The sequence below is a fragment of the Panthera pardus genome, unplaced genomic scaffold (genome assembly GCF_024362965.1).
Source record: "Panthera pardus isolate Hobbes unplaced genomic scaffold, ASM2436296v1 HiC_scaffold_27, whole genome shotgun sequence".
Classification (NCBI taxonomy): Eukaryota; Metazoa; Chordata; class Mammalia; order Carnivora; family Felidae; genus Panthera; species Panthera pardus.
In genome coordinates, this window is record NW_026526843.1 from 111,460,414 (window position 1) to 111,478,896 (window position 18,483).

At 43.2% G+C, this 18,483-nt stretch overlaps 1 pseudogene; it reads left to right on the plus strand.

The window, feature by feature from the left end:
• Positions 1 to 6,509: 6,509 nt before the first annotated feature.
• On the plus strand, positions 6,510 to 9,035 carry LOC109248361 (poly(rC)-binding protein 2-like; annotated as a pseudogene).
• Positions 9,036 to 18,483: the final 9,448 nt, after the last annotated feature.

An 18,483-nucleotide genomic window follows, 5' to 3' on the forward strand; every position in this document is an offset into this window, starting at 1 on the left:
CTACTGTGGTGGTTAATTTTCTTTGTTAACTCAGCTAGGCTGTTGTGCTCAGTTGTTTGACCAAACATCAGTCTAGACGTTGCTGTGAAGGTTTTTTTATAGGTGTGATTAGCATTTACATCATTAGACTTTGCTAAAGCAGATTACCATCCATAGTGTATGTGGGCCTCATCCAATTAGTTGGAGGCCTTAAGAGAAAAGATTTAGGTCCCCAGAAGAGGAAAGAATTTTGCTACCAGACTGCCTTCAGACTCAAGGTATCTACTTCTTGCTAGAATTTCCAGCCTGTCAGCCTGCCCTTGAGATTGAGGACTTTCTAGCCCCCGCAGTCAGATGAGGAAATTCCTTAAAATCAATCTCTCTCTCTCTGTCTCTCTCTCTCTCTCTCTTCCCATGTATATGTGTGTGTGTGTACGTGTATATGTATTGGTTTGTTTCTTTAGAGAACTCTAATACAGATATCAGATATTCTCCTACATGGTCTTCTAAAAGTTAAGTTTGAGGTTTCACAACTAACTTTTTAACGCAGCTGGAACTGATTTTGTAGATATCTTCTTAATTTATTATTTCTTCAGTCAATTTCATGTGCTTTGAGAAGAAGAGATACATGTGCGTACTGACCGGTCCTCCTGGACTGTAAGTTTGTGTATCGCTTTAAAAGCATCGACATCTAGCTCTCACTGTAGAAATTCTGATTCAATAGGTCGGAGTTGGGGTCTAAACACATATATTTTCTTAACACAGGCCATTCTGAAGGTCTATATAGAAGAAAATAAAGATGAATATTTTTATATCCTTTAGATAGGGAACATCTGAGAATGCTATTAGAGACAAAGCCCATCAAGAAAAATGCTTGAGCCATTTGACCATATCAAGTATTTTTAAACTGTATAAAATTACCAGTTATAAGTATAAAATTATCAGTTATAAAACGGATGAATTCTAAGGCTCTAATGTATAACATCATGACTACGGTTGATAACACTGCATTGTATAATTAAAATTGGCTGAGAGTAGAGCTTAAGTGTTTTCACCAAAAAAAAAAAGGAAATATGTGGGGTGACGAATGTGTTCATTGATTCGATCAGCTGAATCCTTTCACAGTGTACACGTGTATCAAGTCGTCATGGGGTACACTTAAAATAGATGACACTTATTTGCCAGTTCAACCTCAATCAGACTGGAAGAAATTCATGCGGGAAAGTGCATCCGTAAGATTTGTGAACACCTGGACGGCAAGCAACGCCGTAAAGAAAGTTAAAAGCAGAAAGACAGAGAAAAATGTACAACATGTATGAAAATAATTAATATCCAGGGGCGCCTGGGTGGCTCAGTCAGTTAAGTGTCCGACTCATGACTTTGGCTCAGGTCATGATCTCACGGTTCGTGGGTTCGAGTCCCGGCTCGGGCTCCGTGCTGACAGTGGGGAACCTGCTTGCGATTCTCTGTCTCCCTCTCTCTCTGCCTCTCCCTGCTCGTGTGCTATCTCTCAAAATAAATAAACAAACAAAAATAAACCCCAGTTAATATCCGTATGTAAAAAGCTCTTATAAGTACTGCAGTAGTAAGAGAATCGGTCAGAATGATTAAGAAGCTAAGTCACAGGATCTAGCTGTCTGGATTTGATTCTTGGCCGCATCACTTACAAACAAGATCCTGGTGGGCACACTACTGAATCTCCGCCTCCATTTTCACACTTCTAAAACAGGTAGAATAATAAGTTTATATGGCCATGGTGGATATTAAAATAGGTAATGCCTATTAAGGGATTAGAAAAGGGACACGCTGTAAGGCATCAGTAAATACTAGCTTTCTTTTTTGTTGTTGTTATTTATTTTGAGAAAGACAGAGGGAGCGCGAGTGAGGGAGGGGCAGAGAGGGGGAGAGAGAGAATCCCAAGCAGCCCGATAAGGGGCTCCATCCCACCACCTTGAGATCATTACCCGACCTGAAATCAAGAGTCGGATGCCTAACCAACTGAGGCAGCCAGGCGCCCCAAATATTAGCTTTCTAATGAGAAGAAGAATCCCCGCCCCCCAAAGTGGGCAGAGGACATAAACAGGCAATTCAGTAAAAGCAACAGTAACAACCCAATACAAGTGGTGTTGGACCATAAAACATAATACAAGATGGTATTATTTTCGTTGTTATCATGGATCAGATTTGCAAAGACTGAAAAGAAAGACAGCACCTTCGGGTGGAGAGGGTGATGGAAAACAGATTCCACACGTTTCTCCGTGGCAGACATTTCGTGTGCTTGTACTGGTCGATAAGACATCCCAGCACCACCACCTCTGAGTACTACTCACTCCCAGCTGCTTGGCCTTCTGTCCTGTAACCTGCACCTCTCAATCCAACAATTAAAGGGTTACTTTGTAGACTCTGCTCTATACTGAGGTCAGTATCCGTTCTTTTTATAAAAAAAATTTTATTTATTTATTTTTGAGAGAGGAAGAGAGAGCCCACAAGCATGGGAGGAGCAGAGAGGGAGAGGATCCTAAGCAGGCTCTAAGCTGTCAGCACGGGGCCCAATGTGGGGTTTAAATTCACAAACCGTGAGATCAGGACCTGAGCTGAAACCGAGAGTTGGACGCTTAACTGACTGAGCCACCCAGGCGCCCCAGTCAGTATCCAATCTATTGCTGAGTATTTTGAATATCATCTCCGGAGAGAATCTTTCTGTAGGGTATCCTCCCAATATGTCAGAAGTTCAAATGTGTACGCCAAGGAAGTAATGAGAAAATTATATAAAAGTCTACATATTCAGAAGTTTATTGCAAAATTGGAAACACCCTAAAAGTCCCACAAGACACTTTATTTAAATTTGTCATGGTAAACCCATACACTGTAATATTATGTACATCTTAAAATGAGGACATTAAAATGCCCCAATATAGAGGCGCCTGGGTGGCTCAGTCAGTTAACCATCGGACTTCAGCTCAGGTCATGATCTCGCAGTTTATGAGTTTGAGCCCAGCGTCATTCGAGCCCCACTTCGGGCTCTGTGCTGCCAGCTCGGAGCCTGGAGCCTGCTTCAGGTTCCATGTCCCTCTCTGTCTGCCCCACCTTCTCTCTCTCTCTGTCTCAAAAATAAACAAACATTAAACATATTTTTAAATAAAAAAAGAGAAGTCATGTGTATCAACCTCCAATGGCCCCTCACCATTTTCAAGATAACCTCTCATCTTAGCCCAGAGATTCCTCAGCATCTGATCTGTGCCTGCCTCCCTAGCTTTTTGCCCTACCTCCCTCCTGCAGTACCCTGCACTGTAGCCTGTCGAACATCAGTCTTTTCTTCTCCCTATAATGCTGCTTCCTGCCTCCATGCCCTCACTGATTTCGGCTCAGGCCATGACTTCACGGTTTGTGGGATCGAGCCCCGCACTGGGCTCTGTACGGACAGCACAGAGCCTACTTGGGATTCTCTCTCTCCCTCTCTCTTTCTGCCCCTCCCCTGCTCGTGCTCTCTCTCTCTTAAAATAAATAAACTTTAAAATAAAATAAAATGCCCCAGAATGTAATTAATGGAAAAAAACACAAGGCAAAAACACCCTGTTTGCTATCATCACTTTAAAAAATATATAGAAATCATTAAGAAATATGATCACTTTTGTTTGGGCGTATATTTTTTCATGTAAAAAGGGCATACGTATATGTATACATGCATACACATGTATATTTTATGTATACGTAATTTTTAACAGTATTTATTTGCAATGAATTACAAAAAAACAGCACAAATTATTGCTATCTCCGTATGCTTGTACCTTTGTATTGTGACCTTGGCTCTCCTCAGATCAAACAGCGAAATCTATCCTTGACCCCTTACATCTGTGCTTAGCCATGTCACTGGTTTGGCCAGTGGGGCTTTGGCAGGTGTGTGGTTTCAGCAGACGCATGGAAACTGCTTGCACTTCGGTGCTTTGTCTCTTGGTGCTGCGCTGGGAACCCTGAGACCGCCGTGTGAACAGGTGACCAACCTGTTCTCTGGCAAGTGAACAGCCTGCTGGGAAGTTCATGTGGAGGAAAACTGAGGTGTCCTGGTCAACATCTGCCAGCTGCCAGCTGTGAAGGAGGCCATGGTCGGCCGCCCGACCCAGCCAAGCCTCCAGGACACAGCAGATATACTGAACCCAAGCTGCCAGACCCAGCGTTATGAAGTAATGATTATTGCTTCGAGCTGCTAAATTCTGGATCGTTCGGTGTATTGTCTCAGGATAGTAGAATGTGGATACTTCAAAGTTTAAAAGCAATTTTGTATAACTCTTCATTTTTTAAACTTTTACAAAGAATATGCATTACTTTTAAAACCAGAAAAAAATGTTTTTTACTTAAAAAAACGTTTAAAAACCTGAAAATCTCTACTGGATTTAAGCTGTTTAGCACACAAGAATCCACTTGCAAAGAATACTATTATCATTTCCTTTTTGCAGCTGAAGAAATCAAGGCCGAGAAAGGTTTAACAACTTGTCCAAGGTCACACAGCTAGTAAAATGGCAGCTCTGGGGTTGATCCCAAGCAGTCTGCTTCCTGAGTCTGTGCCTTTAATTGGCCTAAGACAGAGACAAAACTATATGTAAATGTAAAAGGTCATTTCTCAAGGATCTGGTACCTGAAAGTTATAGCTGTGAGATAGCCAGGATGCTCCCCGGTCTCTCTTGGGTTCCGTAACTTCATATGACTTCATCAAGCAATAAAACTTCGGGGTGGATATGGTAGAGAAGATGTGCCAGAACTCCTACTGCTCCATTTTGCTGCTCGTTATCAGCTCCCTTACGGAGATCTGTTGGGGAGGTGGAGGGTGTTAAACTTTAAGAGCGTGGCTGTAAAGGTCAAATGATATGATTCTTGTCAAGAAATTGGCAAGATCTGCTACTCTCTATCGTCATCATCACATCATCATGTCAACTTCTAAACAAAAAGCTTAGAAGAAAAACTATGACCTGATCAAATTCCAAACAATCTGTAGACTTCAGCGTCCTCCAAAGCAAAAAGTAGGACATCTTAACCATGGATGACAAAACTGAGAGCCTAAAATTCTTAGTGACGATCCTTTCTTCTGGTGTTGATAGTATAAAATCAATCCTTAAGTGGTCAAATGGAATCAAGATTGGTATTCCCATCTGGAGTCACCTGATGATCCTTGCCATCTGCTGGGAGAAATTGCCTCCAAATACTGTTAGGACTTGAAGAAAGGAGTCCCTTGGCACCTCAACATGGCCGTTGCCATAGACTGTCAGTGCCTGAAAACAACAGAAAGCAGGCCTGGGACTGTTCTGCCTTTTCATTACTGCCTCCCACAGCCATTATTACCCAACATCACAGGCTTTTGCTCTTCCAAAAGACAGAGTTAATCCGTCCAGTTTTAGATAATAATTCGAAGCCTGCAACAGTTACATTGTAAACAAGACAGAGTCGTGTTGAAAAAAAACAGGGAACAGATTTTGTTAAATAAAAACAAATGGAATTAAAAGAAAGGTCACCGTTTTTGTATTTCTGTAACAAATGCAATCTAACGATAATCCATATCTGCAGGAATCCCTGGGGTTTTTTTTTTTAGGTTATAATTAAATTTCTCCTTGAATAATCATCTTGCACACTTTCCCTAGAGGAAACTGTTTACATTTCATCATATCTTTGAAAATGTAATGGATCTCTATTTTAATCAGCCTTTCCTATTTGGATCATTCCTTGAAAATGATCCAAACTCATGAACAGGTTTGTTTTCAAAAATACAACTCAGCAGTGATTTTGACTGATATCAGGGGTGCCAGAAGTCAGCGTGGTTTTAGAGATAGTTTTGATAATGAACGGCCATGATGACAGAAGTGCTTTTGGCAGATTGATGCAGTAATGGCTCCTGATTTGTCCCATCTCTCTATACCCGTACCCTCGTGTAGTCTCCTTCTACACTGACTCTAGATTTGGCCATGTGATGTGTTTGACCAGTAGGATAATCACGAATGTGCTACAAGCAAAGATCTGAAAAGCACTTGCGCGTTGGGGCTGTCCCTTTCTTGCTATTCTTAGGACTCTCATTAGAGCTGCCACGTGAAGAAGCCCCTCCAGGACTGCCTGATGGACGATGAGAGAAATCCATGGCTGGAACTCAAATGGCTGCCTCAGTTAACCACCAGCTCATATCCCAGCTGATCCAGCAGTGGCCCGCAGACACGAGTGACACCAGTTAAGGCCAGCAGAAGACTCCTCTATCTGAGCCCAGCCCAAATTTCCAGACCACAGAATCCTGATCGTCGTTTTATTTAAGCCACTATCGGGGATGGTGATACAATGAAAGCTGACGGACCTAGTGTCCCAGTGAGAGAGGAGTTACAGCACCAGCATTAGGGCAGATGTGGGATCCCATGAGGATGATTTTGCTTATAAACAGCCGATTGACATAAACATAAAACAAGAAGTAAGCAAGTACGGGCTGTCCCATCCACCCACAGAAAATTATCAATGTAATGACTAGGAAAACTGGAAGACACATGGCAGAAAGTACGGGTATGGGTAAAAGCTGACCCCTCACTATTCAGTATTTGGGATCAATGGACTAAACACCTGAAATTATAAAGATCTTAATAATATTGAGGGGCTCCAGTTCAGCACAGCTTAAAACTTCATTTGCTTGCTACTTTGCATCCTATGCTTTCCATAAACCTCCTGAAGTCCTCGGTTGGACCAAGTCAACAGGTGCATAAAACTGGGACTTGCTGTATGTCTTTCTCCATCTGCTTTTCCTAAGTATATACTCTGTAAAATGTCCACTAAGAAAAGGGTTCCACGGTCACGTACGTCACTGCATTGATTCCTCTTGGAATGTCACAGTGTATCCTGGCATATTAAAGACCTGTTCATCCTTATTTATCCCAGGGCTGCAATGTATTTGGCCATGGAATCCTTTTTGTGAGTAACATATTAAAATCTCATCAACCAATGTTTCTCAGAGCATACTTGGAGAAAGCTTTTTCTTCAACCTTCTTAAAACTAAGTACAACACATGGAAAAGGACATGAAGTGCAAACATGTAGCATAATGAATTATTTGTAGACTAAACACTCCTGTAACTACCACCCAGGTCAAGAAATAGAATATTGCCAACCTCTCCGTTAGACTGCTGTGTACTCCTGGCCCATTACAAATTCCTCTCTCCGTTTCCATGACTTTTTCCTACTGACTTTATGGTAATGACTTCCTTGCAGTGTTCTACTGTTTTGCCACCTAAGTGTGCATACCTAAACTATACACTTGTTTACTCTGTTTCTGAAAGCTAAATAAATGGAATTATACAGTATGCATTGGAGGGGCATAGGGTATAAGTGTCTTCAACTTCAACACATAATGTCTACCTCTTTCCCAAATCAAGGGCACCAACTGATACTCCTACCAGCAGCGTATGAGAGTTCCAGTTGTTCCACATCCTAAATTATACTTGCTAATGTCAGAGGTTTTCATTTTTGCCAATATATTTGATGCATAGTGGTGATTTTAATTTGCATTTCTTTGATTGGTAATAAGGTTGAGCACATTTTATGTTTACCGGTCATTTGGATATCTTCTTTTGTGCAGCCCATGTCCAAGCCTTTTGCTCTTTTCTCTACTGGGCTTCTATTTCCTTCTTAATATATAGGAGTTCTTTAGATAAAAGTCCTTTGTTGGATATAGGAGTTGCTAATATCTTCTCTTGCTCTATGGCTTGCTTTTTCTCTTTCTTAATGGGGTCTTTTGTTGAACAAAATTTCTTCATTCAAATGTAATCAAATGTATCACTTGTTTTCCTTTCATGCTTAGGGTTTGGTTGTCTCCTTCCTTGGAGTCTTTTCTTTAGTCACTGGCCCTGGTGAAAGCCCCAAACTGCAGGCCCAATGAGAAAAAGGGGAGTGAGTGGGAAGGGGAAGGGCAGAAGGGGGGGGGGTGGGGGGAAGGGGGAGGGAGAGGAACACTACCACCTGGCAGGAAGGTGACAGGGGCCCTGCAGATGGTGAGAGGCTGATTGAAAGTGGATTCAATGTCACATTCACCATCCGGCTCTTCATGCATGTAAAAGAAGTTGGCAGTATTTTCAGAAAGAAAGGAGAATCAGTCAGGATTTGTGGGGAGCATGGTGCATATGTCAACATCTCAGAAGAGAATCGTGCTGATAATGACCACTTTGGCCGGACCCTCTAAAGCTACCTTTAAATCCTTACCTATGATGATTGACAAACTGGAAGAGGACATCAGCACAATAGCACAGCTGCTCACACAACAGTGTGTGGTCACGCGGATGCGGGTCACCCTGAGCCTGACGGTCCCTGCTATCAGTGTGGCTCTCTCATCGGGAAAGGCAGTTTCAGGGTCAAGGAAATACAACGAGGGAGTGCGGAGACTCGGGTCTGGCGACAGGCGATATGCTTCCCAACTCAGCCATTACAGCTGCTGGCATTTGGCAATCCATCACTGAGTGTGTCAAACAGACCTGTCTGCTCACAATGGAGCCACCCCAACCCTGAAGGTCATCCAACTCTCTGGCCATCCTTGCAGGTGGTCGGGAAGGGCAAAACACAGGCAGCAATCGTGTGAGCTTTTCTCACACGTGCCCATCCACGTGCCTCAAGCCCGATCTGAGGGGACTCCCTCTAGAGGCCTATACTCTTCAAGGACAGCACGCCATCCCACAGCCACGCTGACCACACTGCCCCTGTTGGCAAAGCACCAGTCTCGTTTTCCCATGATGCATGGCAACCGTGGATTCAGTGACATTGAGTCCACTCTCCAGAGGTGAAAGGCTATCCGGCAGGTTTGGATGCATCTACTAAGACTACCCATGAACTCCCCATTCCAAGCATTTTAATTGACTGCATAATGGGGTGTCGGGGCGCTAAAATCAATAAGGTATACCAGATGTCTTGGGTGTAGATCAAAATTGCAAGCCCAGAAAAAGGATCTACCCACGGGCAGGCTACCCCACTGAGTCCGCTGCCAGCATTAGCCTGCTTCAGGATCTAACTGCCAGGCGCACCTCAGAGCTGGGTAGCATGGGAAGCAGTTAAAACAATGCAGATTCGCCTGTTCTCTTTCTTGGCTGTTCACCCCGCTTGATCCATCTGGGTAGTTTCTGAACAGTCAGCAATTTCGGTTTTTAAACAGTCTGTAAATTTTCAGTTTCTCTGCACTTTACCATAAACTTGTGATTTTTAAATTATTTTAATTCCTTTCTCCATTCAGCTGTTAGAGCTTAGTTCCATATTTAGTTTTATAAGCTTCTCTGTGTTTTGTTTTATTTGGGGTTTTTTGGTCATGAATGGTTTTTTTGTTTGTTTGTTTGTTTGCCATAGCAGAGCACAAGAGTAGAATGTTAATACAATTCCGTTTAATCTATAATGTCAGAATTTAAAAAAATAGTTAAAAAGTGGACTGGAAAAAAAATTAGCCAGATAAGATTTTCCTCATATTTATCTTTACCATTGTTTCGTAATCACACAGAGCTAGGAACCCTGATACATTCTTGCTCTGGGTGTCTGTCTGTTTTATTCTCCCATGACAAAAGCTATGAGGACAAGAACATTCCATTCTACTGGTAGAGGCTGTGAACAATCGACTGCAGGTCAAAGAACTGACATTTACTGGTCTGCTACTATATGCCAGGCACTGTGTTGTTCTGTTGATATAGTTAATTTTCTCAACAATTGTGGAGGGTGATAGTATTATCCCTCTTTTGTAAGTGGGGAAACTGAGGCTCACTGAAGCAAAATAACATGAGCAAGGTCCCACAAGGCAATCAGCCAGTCCATGGCCAAGGTGGGATCCGAACTTAAGATTGAATGTAACCCCGAAGTTCAAGGCTTTCTCACTGCAACATGATGCCATCTGGTCAGAGCAGGGCACTTGGCAAAGTTGCTCTGTGAGAGGGAATTACAAAGTGTTGCCTTCACTTCACGATCATCGGTAGGAAAAAAAATCTTTATATTCACTTTCTGTCTTCGTGTGGGTTACCCTAGAAGCAGAACCTAAGAGAGGGATTTTTGAGTACTAGTCATTCATTTCTTTGGGTGCCGATTGGAGGAAACAGCAGTGGGGGAAGTGAGACGGGAAAGGAAGGCAGCCAATAAAGGAGACCTTATCGAACACAACACTGGGGGTCACCGGAGTGCGGTTCTGCTGGGGAACTCCCGGAGCCCACTGTTACCCCATACCCCAGAGTTACCCCAGCTCAGAGGTGCTCCAATAGAGGGGAGAAGCAGCTGGGTATTTACCCACCAAGTCACATCCATCATTAGATGAGGACAGCTGTGAAGGGATTAGCCCTCCAGGACTTCGGTCTTGCCCTGAGGGTGGGCCCAGATGCTCCTCGGGCTAGAAAGATTCCCAGTGGCACTGGCAGAGCTTTGCAGGTGTTTGCAGTTAAGAGCCTTTAGCATAGAGGTGGATACCAAGGGGACGTGGCAGAAAACCAATACTGTCTGCTACACCCTCTACTAAGAAAAGCCAACAAAAAACCCCAGAAATCAACATGAGCTCTGGTAAAAGAGAAGGCTATAGAAAAGCTTAAAATCCCTCCGGAGAGCTATGCAATGTAATATTCCTGAGACGTTGGCCCTGGCACCTCCAAATCTAATTTGCCACACTAAGGAAGTGACACCCCCACGCTACAGTTTAATAATTTAGCTATTATTCGAGAGCGATCCTATTAACAGTCCATTCATTTTCTCCACAGCAGTTCAGTCCTTGAAATTCACCCACTGTGTCTCGTGACTATTAGTGATACTTTGGGTAGTGTTATTTATGAGCGTGTACAAAAAAAGATTTGACAGAGATTTCAACGTGCAACCTGATAGGAAGACCAGATTTCCAAATGTGACTAGGAATGGCCTGGGCTGGGTTTCGTCTCAGACCTCTGAGAGCTGGACTTTTCTCTCCAGCTTTCCCAGTCACCATGGCGGGAGGGGGGGGGCGGGGAGGATGGATAGTGGTGGTGGTGGTATTTAGAGATTTTAAATACCCGCTAAATAAAGGGGCTTTCTCATGCAAATTAACCCACTTCCTCCCTTTCAGAGACTAGCATTTTCCACAGCTTTAAAAATAGAAGAAAATGTAATCCAAGGAGGAGGGTCGACTCCTGAAGGAAGCAACAACCGAAGTTACCTCCTAGTATAGAAGGCCGTGATGCTGGCCTCACGCAGCAAGGGCAAACATTCAAAAGAAAAACACGACAAAATCGAAATAATTTTCCGTTTCTGGCTCAGGTCCTCAATCCACGTACATACTGGCCTGCCTTGTACAGAGGTGCTGTGATTTAACACATTGGCTCTGGCACAAGTAGTTTTACACTCAGAAGAGAAGTAAAATAAGGCTAAGTAGTTATCAAAGCAGTCACTGCGTTGCAGGATGTTGATGGTGGGGGAGGCCGTGGAAGGGGGCAGGGGCCCTACGGGGAATCTCTACTTTGGATTCAAGTTTGCAGTGAACCTAAAAGTGCTCTGAAAATCAAGTCTCAAATTAGATATATACATTTTATAATGCTTTCTATTTTTTAAACCTTTGCATAAAAGTCGTTACGAGGAGATAGGGCAAATATAAGACCTTCATATTCTAGACAAGAAAAGTACAGCTTTGAGTAGTTCAAGTTCAACTAACAAGTGGAAGAGCCTTCTGATTTTAAGTTCAGGTTGCACAGAACACAGGTCAGTCTCTTGTGGCATGAAGTCCTAGGGAAGTTGAGGAAGAAAGTGAAGAGAAATTTTCCTGTTTGGCACATTTTGTCCCTGATAGAAATAGGAGTGGACTCTACTTAATTCTGGCCAACAAAGTGTGTCTCAGTATGAGGGCGTGTGTGTGTGTGTGTGTGTGTGTGTGTGTGTGTCTAACTTCTCCCAGAACTCATGCGTGTTGAGCTGGTTGTACCTTGAGAGGCCCTCCTTCTATTCCCCCCACCCCTCCTACAAACCTGCCTTCACTGGCTTCCCAGGGGCACAGGGGTCTACGAGCACGCTCCACGCAGAGTGGGACCAAGGCTCAAGGGTGGAGTCCAGCACTGTCAGTGTGCCAACTTCAGAACCTCTCTGGTAACCCTTTCCCTCTGCCTGAGAAATCTCCTTTCCCACCTTTACCCCTGCCTGACGAATCTTCCTCTTTAGAGCCTCAATCTAAAGATTACTTCTCCCAGAAATGCTTTCTCTGACCCTCAGTATAAATGAGGTTTCTCATTATTTCTCATTATTTCTCATTATTCTTTTCCCTAGGTCTTGTTTTTTCTTCAGAGAGCTCATCGAAATGTGTGAATGTTTAGACATTTGCCAACCTGTTCCATCACCAGAGTTCCTCTCCGTAGACTATAAGGTTCATGAGAACTGAAACATCATTTGCCACCAATAACGCAGTATTCAGCACAGGCCCTGACATGGAGATGTGTTGAATGAGTGAATGCATGAATGAGTGAATTAAATGAATAAAATGAATGACACTAGTTACCCCTTCTTACCTCACAGAGCAGCCTTCTCTACCTCCAACCAGACTATGAATATCAAGATACCAAAGGTATAGGAAAGGATTAGGGGATCAGGGAAGGTTTTACAGATGGTTCTAAGGACTTGGGCTTATCTTCTGAGTAATATGGGAAGCCACTGAAGGGTGTGACACGTCTTTTATATACAGTCTTCTACTTCACCTAGCACTCCCTCCCATCCCTAATGACTCCTAGAAGGCACTCAAGAAATTTGTTGAATAGATGTATGAGTGCATGAATGAATGAATGAATGAATGAAAATATTATCCCTATCCCTAAAGAACTTAACGAGCATTGTGATAAGATACAATTCATATTTATGGAATTATCGGAGAAGTCCAGGAATGGGAGGTGGTGTAGGACACATGCCAGACTTCAATCAAATATTTCATGAAAGAAAAAACAATATTTTATGAAAGAAACTTGATCATCACTTTTACATATTTTGAATTGGTTCATTGTCTGCCTAGTCTCCACTATTTCAATTATAAACAGCTTCAGAGCAGTGCCCAAGTGATTCAGATCCCTGGGGGCCTAGTACAGAGCCCAAGGGCATGAAGTGTGCCAAAAATATTCTTCCGGTTCGCATGATGCTTCAGCGGGTTGGATTGATTTGTAATGCAGTGCATTTCACACACCAGCCCTCTAGCTAGACCCTGGGTAATCCCTCTTGGGGAGCTACCAAATGTGGTTCTCGTCATCTTGTGCAGCCAGGAGACAGCTCTGAAGATTATGGTCTTTCTCTTGTTTGTCCTAACCCTCCAGTCCTCCTTGGCGATGGGGGTGGGAGCAAAGGTTGTTGGTCAGGAATGATTGGCTTTTCTGTTTAAAAACCAGGGGTGGTGCTCTGGGGTTGCGGGAGAAGCAATGAACTTGTTTCTAGATTCAGCTCACTATCTATGTGTCTATAGAGCCCTCATTTCATCTTTCTGTGCCTCGTTGTTTCTCATTCATAAAATTAGAGGGTATAGGGTAGATAAGAGAATTCCTAAGATCCTTTCCTGTTCTTCTAGGACTCTAATTCCTGGTGTGACATGAGAAAATGATTCCTTAAATGGACACAAGCCATCTTCTAGTTTCCAGAACATTCCATATATTTGCTGTATCTCTGGACCATTCCCAGAGAGTTCAGATTTTGCTCATCCAAGAGGCTCTCTTATTTCCGAAATGCCAGACCCTGATCAGTTTAGTAACTGAAGCTTATTTTTATTTTTTGGCATTGGATTTCTGACATCTGGAACAACTTCCTGTTAGATCCCAGAAGGTTCCCTCCCAGAGTATCTTCAACAGCAGCAAACAATTTACACCCACCCAGGACCCATCATGCCTAAGATGTCTTAGGGCATCTTATTGCAATTAGGAGAAAATGAAACCAGGAGCTCAGTCTGATGAAAACTGAGGTTGGAAACTAGCGCTAAAATAGAAATCATTAATGCACGTGAAACATAGCTCAGAGTGCCAATTCATGGGAGGGAGTGTGTTTGGGAGGGCAAGGAGAGAGTGCCAGTAGTCACGTCTGCAGTCCTGTGGAATCGGACAGACTCGAGAACAACATTAAGCATCTACTTGTTGGTTAATGTGCCAGAGATTCTGATGAGCTGATAAGGCAGGAGAAGCTATTGAAAGGCTCCTGGGACAGTGTCCTTAAACATCGTTACCATATTGAGCTAGGAGCTGACTATTTTAGGTTGCATTTACCCAGATGCAGACTCTGAGAAAAGGAGAGAAGCATAGCAGTTTACTTAGGAGGTGATTCCAGAAAGCATTGTAGGGGAATGGGGAAGTGAGATAGGGAAGGGAAGGAAGCCGATAAAGGGGGTATTACTGAGCAGGGTACCACTGTGGGTGCTGAGGCTCGATCCTGCTGGGGACCTCTGGGAAACTGGGTAGAACTTGGCCTAGAGTATGCCACCTGATGGGCACGGAAACTGAGGTGTTTACCTTCTGACTCTCATCTGTGACTGGCAGAGGGCTGTTCCTGGAGGTACTGTTGGCCTCCCCTCCTGCAGGTTGATCGAGACCCCCTAGAAGAGCTGAGATGCCTTCAGTGCTAGAATAGTAAGCGCTGAGAGGATGTGAGTGCCACGCTGATTGTGCCTGCTATGCTAACCTTGCCTGTGGTTCACATCGCTGGGTAGTCAATTCACAATGCATCAGGTGTGGAGGCGGGGGGAATCACAGCGCCTTTGAGAATGAGTGCACCTTACCAATTTTTGGCTTAGCCTCCTCATTTTCCAGATAAGAAAACCAAGGTTTAGAATAGCACTGTCTAAAAATATATAAGGCAAGCCACATAAGTAATTTTTAAAATTTTAGTAGCACAATAGAAAAGTAAAATGAAACAGGTGAAACTGATTTTAATAGCATATTTTGTTTAATCCAATATATTCAAACTATTGTATTTTTCTTCTTTGTTCAAACTATTGTATTTTTAATGTGGAATCAACATAAAATTATCACTGTGCTATTTTGCATTTTTTTGTCCCATGGCTTTGAAATTTTTACTTAGAGTATATACCACTCTGGCTACATTTTAAGTGTTCAGTACTTGTGGCTAGTGTCTACCATATTGGACAGCACAAATTCAGAGCATTTCTATCACTACAGAAAGTTCTAGTGGACCGTGCTGGTTTAATTAGTTTGTGTCATTTGCCCCAAGTTAGACAGCTTGTGGGTAGGAGAGGTAGTTGACAAGAAGCCAGAAGAGAATGCTAGGCTCTCTGGGTAGGCTGGAATTCTGAGTTTTAAATCTTCCAAAAACTAGGAGGAGGAAAGGAGTTTTTCACGAGGCCACAAGCTATTTAGTTCCAAGATTAACTTGGCTGGTTCCTCAACTGCCTAGATAAAGAAGACCCTGCTCAGGCAGCCCTTCTGAGGGAAAGGGCCAGGTCTCTCTTGTTCATTACTTCATCCCCAGACCAGGACTTAGCCCCTAGGAGGTCCTCAAGACAGCTCTGTTCAATGTTGATTAGAAGCATCCTTTGGGGGGCAGCACCTGGGTGGCTCAGCCAGTTAAACAACTGACTCTTGATTTTGGCTCAGGTCATGATCTCATAGTCGTGAGATGGAGCCCTGTGTTGTGCTCTATGCTGGGCATGGAGTCTGCTTAAGGTTCTCTCTCTCCCCTCTGCTCCTTCCCTGCTTGCGCATGTGCTCTCTTTCCGTTCTCTCCCCACCCCCCACCCTCTCCTTCTCTCCCCAAAAAAGCATTCTTTGGGTGGCTGTCATAGAGTTATCAGCAGGTGAGGGCTGAGGACCAGCTGTGAGGTAACCATGAGCACCATTACCATTTTGGAAGTTACCTGGGTGAAGAAGTCATGAGCAAACAAGTAAAGGGGAAGTTGGACCAAGGAACCTAAAAGAGAATCAAGTATCTTCCCACTTACCAATCCTTATTTGACATGCCATTCTACAAAGAGAAACAGAGGCACAGAGTAGTGGAGAAAATTTTCCAGCAAGACCACTGTAAGTGCCTGGAGTGAACTGCTTTGACATTGGGCCCAACACACACATTTAACAAGAGGCTATTTGCCCAGGGTTTTATTCCCACAATAAATCTTATCATTTTCTGCTTCTTAGACTGCCTGTCTTCTCTTCTCTGCATTACACTAACAGCTCCCTTTCCTAGCAGCAGTGGTAATAAATGGTGTGCTCACAATGTAGAAGTTAGGATTTCAAGGTGAAGCCTTTGGAAGTGATTCCTTTGTAATTTCATTTATGGCCATGCCATATTTTATGGCGCAACTCACTAACTCTGTGGGTGGCTTTGTGTGTGTTCCAGAGAAAGCGAGAGTGCGAAGCATCCCCACCCTCCAATCCTCACACACCCCTCCCAGTGGAATTTGGAAGTTAAAGCACTTCCCAGGTTTTTAAAGGGAGATTTTAACCTCTCCCGGTATTCTTACAGAGATGCTTGCTATCCAGCCAGCCATGACAAGAAATGTTGGAGATGTGGCTGCTTCGGGAAGCTTTTTCTAATCCCTTCAGCCCACCATGAGGCCCTTTCCCTAGCAATCCTACAACACTAATTGTCAAGCCAGACCTCTGCCTTCTGTCCACAATTAGACAGCCATTTCTCTCAAGAGTGGCAACAAGGGAAGAGAGGTTACTTTTCTGTCTCCCTCCCTGCTCCACACAAGCAACCCAAACTCACTGGAGTACTGGTAATTGGTTGATTTACTAATGAATGATTGGCAACCTCTCTCTTTAGTGTACAAAAGAAATTCGATTAGTATGGGCTTTTTAGGAGGCAAACAATGCAACATGACTGGTCCATATCCTCCAAGAAGAGTCCAAGAATCCTGCAACCAAGGAGGGAAGAAACTCAATATATATGTTTGGGGTCTAGATCAGTTTCAAGTTCTCTCTAAAGCCAAAGCATAGCCTGACTTTGCACATAGACTCTCCCATCTCTCTCTCTCTCTCTCTCTCTCTCTCTCTCTCTCTCTCTCTCACACACACACACACACACACACACACACACACCACACTGAAAAATCCTTGGGGACTTCTTGAGGATACAGTCAATATATTCTTTATCTGGTACATAGTGGATGCTCAATAAATATTTGTTAAATTAAATCAGAGAAGGTGTCACCATAATTTTGCTTATCTTGGGGAGGCTACATGATAAAGTGAGAGAAGCATGGGCAACAGACCTGAGTTTAAACCGTGCCTCTGCTTCAAGCTATCTGAATGGCCTTGGGCAAATGCCTTAAAGTCTCAGAGTCTTAATTTCCTCATCTGTAAAATGGAAATAATAATATCCACCTTCTAGAGTTGTTTTGACAATTATATGAGATGTTCTCAATCAAACTTCCAGGTATGTGATAGGCATATGGGAAACATCAGCTATTTTCCCCTCTGTGTGTAATGTTCTTGCTTACTGGGCCAACTCCCGGGCACCCTCTAAGGCTTGCCCTGTACATAACAGACCAAGAAGACTTGATCGCTCCTCCTGCCCTGCTTTCCTTGTATCTCTTCAGGCAGCTATGATTGCACTTCTTGCCCCATATTGCAATTATTTGGGACATTGCTCTCTATCCTTGAGGTCAAGACCAACCTTCCACCATTTTGTATCCTCACTGCTTAGCCTACTGCCTGGCATGTAGGAGGCACTCAGTAAAAACTTTCTTTTGTGTAGGAAAAGAGATTATGAAGGATACATAGCAAAATGTAACTGTGGTTATCAATGGTTGGTGAAATTACGGGTGGTTTTCTTCTTTTGGGGGGGCCCATCTATATTTTTAAAATGTTTTTCCCCTACAATAGTCATGTTTTATTTGAGTAACAAAATGATTCAGTAAAAATAAATGTATGCCCAATGAGAATATGGATAAATGGATGGATGGATGGATGGATGGATGGGCAGATGGAAGGATAGATGTATTCAATAAATTTAGATAGCTTCCATTCCTCTAGATTCTTACTATCTGGGTTGAGGCTGAGTTTGCTGCAGAGTGAGTAAAGGTATTTCCAGTCCCCATGAGCCTACTCCCTATTTCCTGCCAAATGGCTTTGAAGTTCTACTCCTGTTCAACCTCACATTTGCTGAATGCCCACTTCAGGAAGGAAAACTCACCCCAACTTCCACCTCAGTCTATGCCAGGACTCAGCAAACTTTTTATATAAAAATCCAGATAATAAATATGTTAGCCTTCAGAGGCCATACAGTATCTGTTCACAATTTCTCAATTCTACTCTTATAGCATGAAACCAGTCATCGATAATACATAAGTGAATGAACATGGCTGTGTTCTAATCAATCCTTATTCACAAAAATGTGGCAGTCCAAGGGCCATACGGTTTGCCGATCTCTGGCCTACCACTTTGCCAATGTTGTTCCCCTTCCCTGAAGACCCTTTTTCCTTGCCTGCCTATTAGATTCTATTCATCCTTTATCTTTCAAGAAGAACATTACTGCTTATCATCTCTGTGTTAGCATGCTGTTATTCCACTGTAGTTACATGTATAGTAGTAGATGCTAGAACCATTTG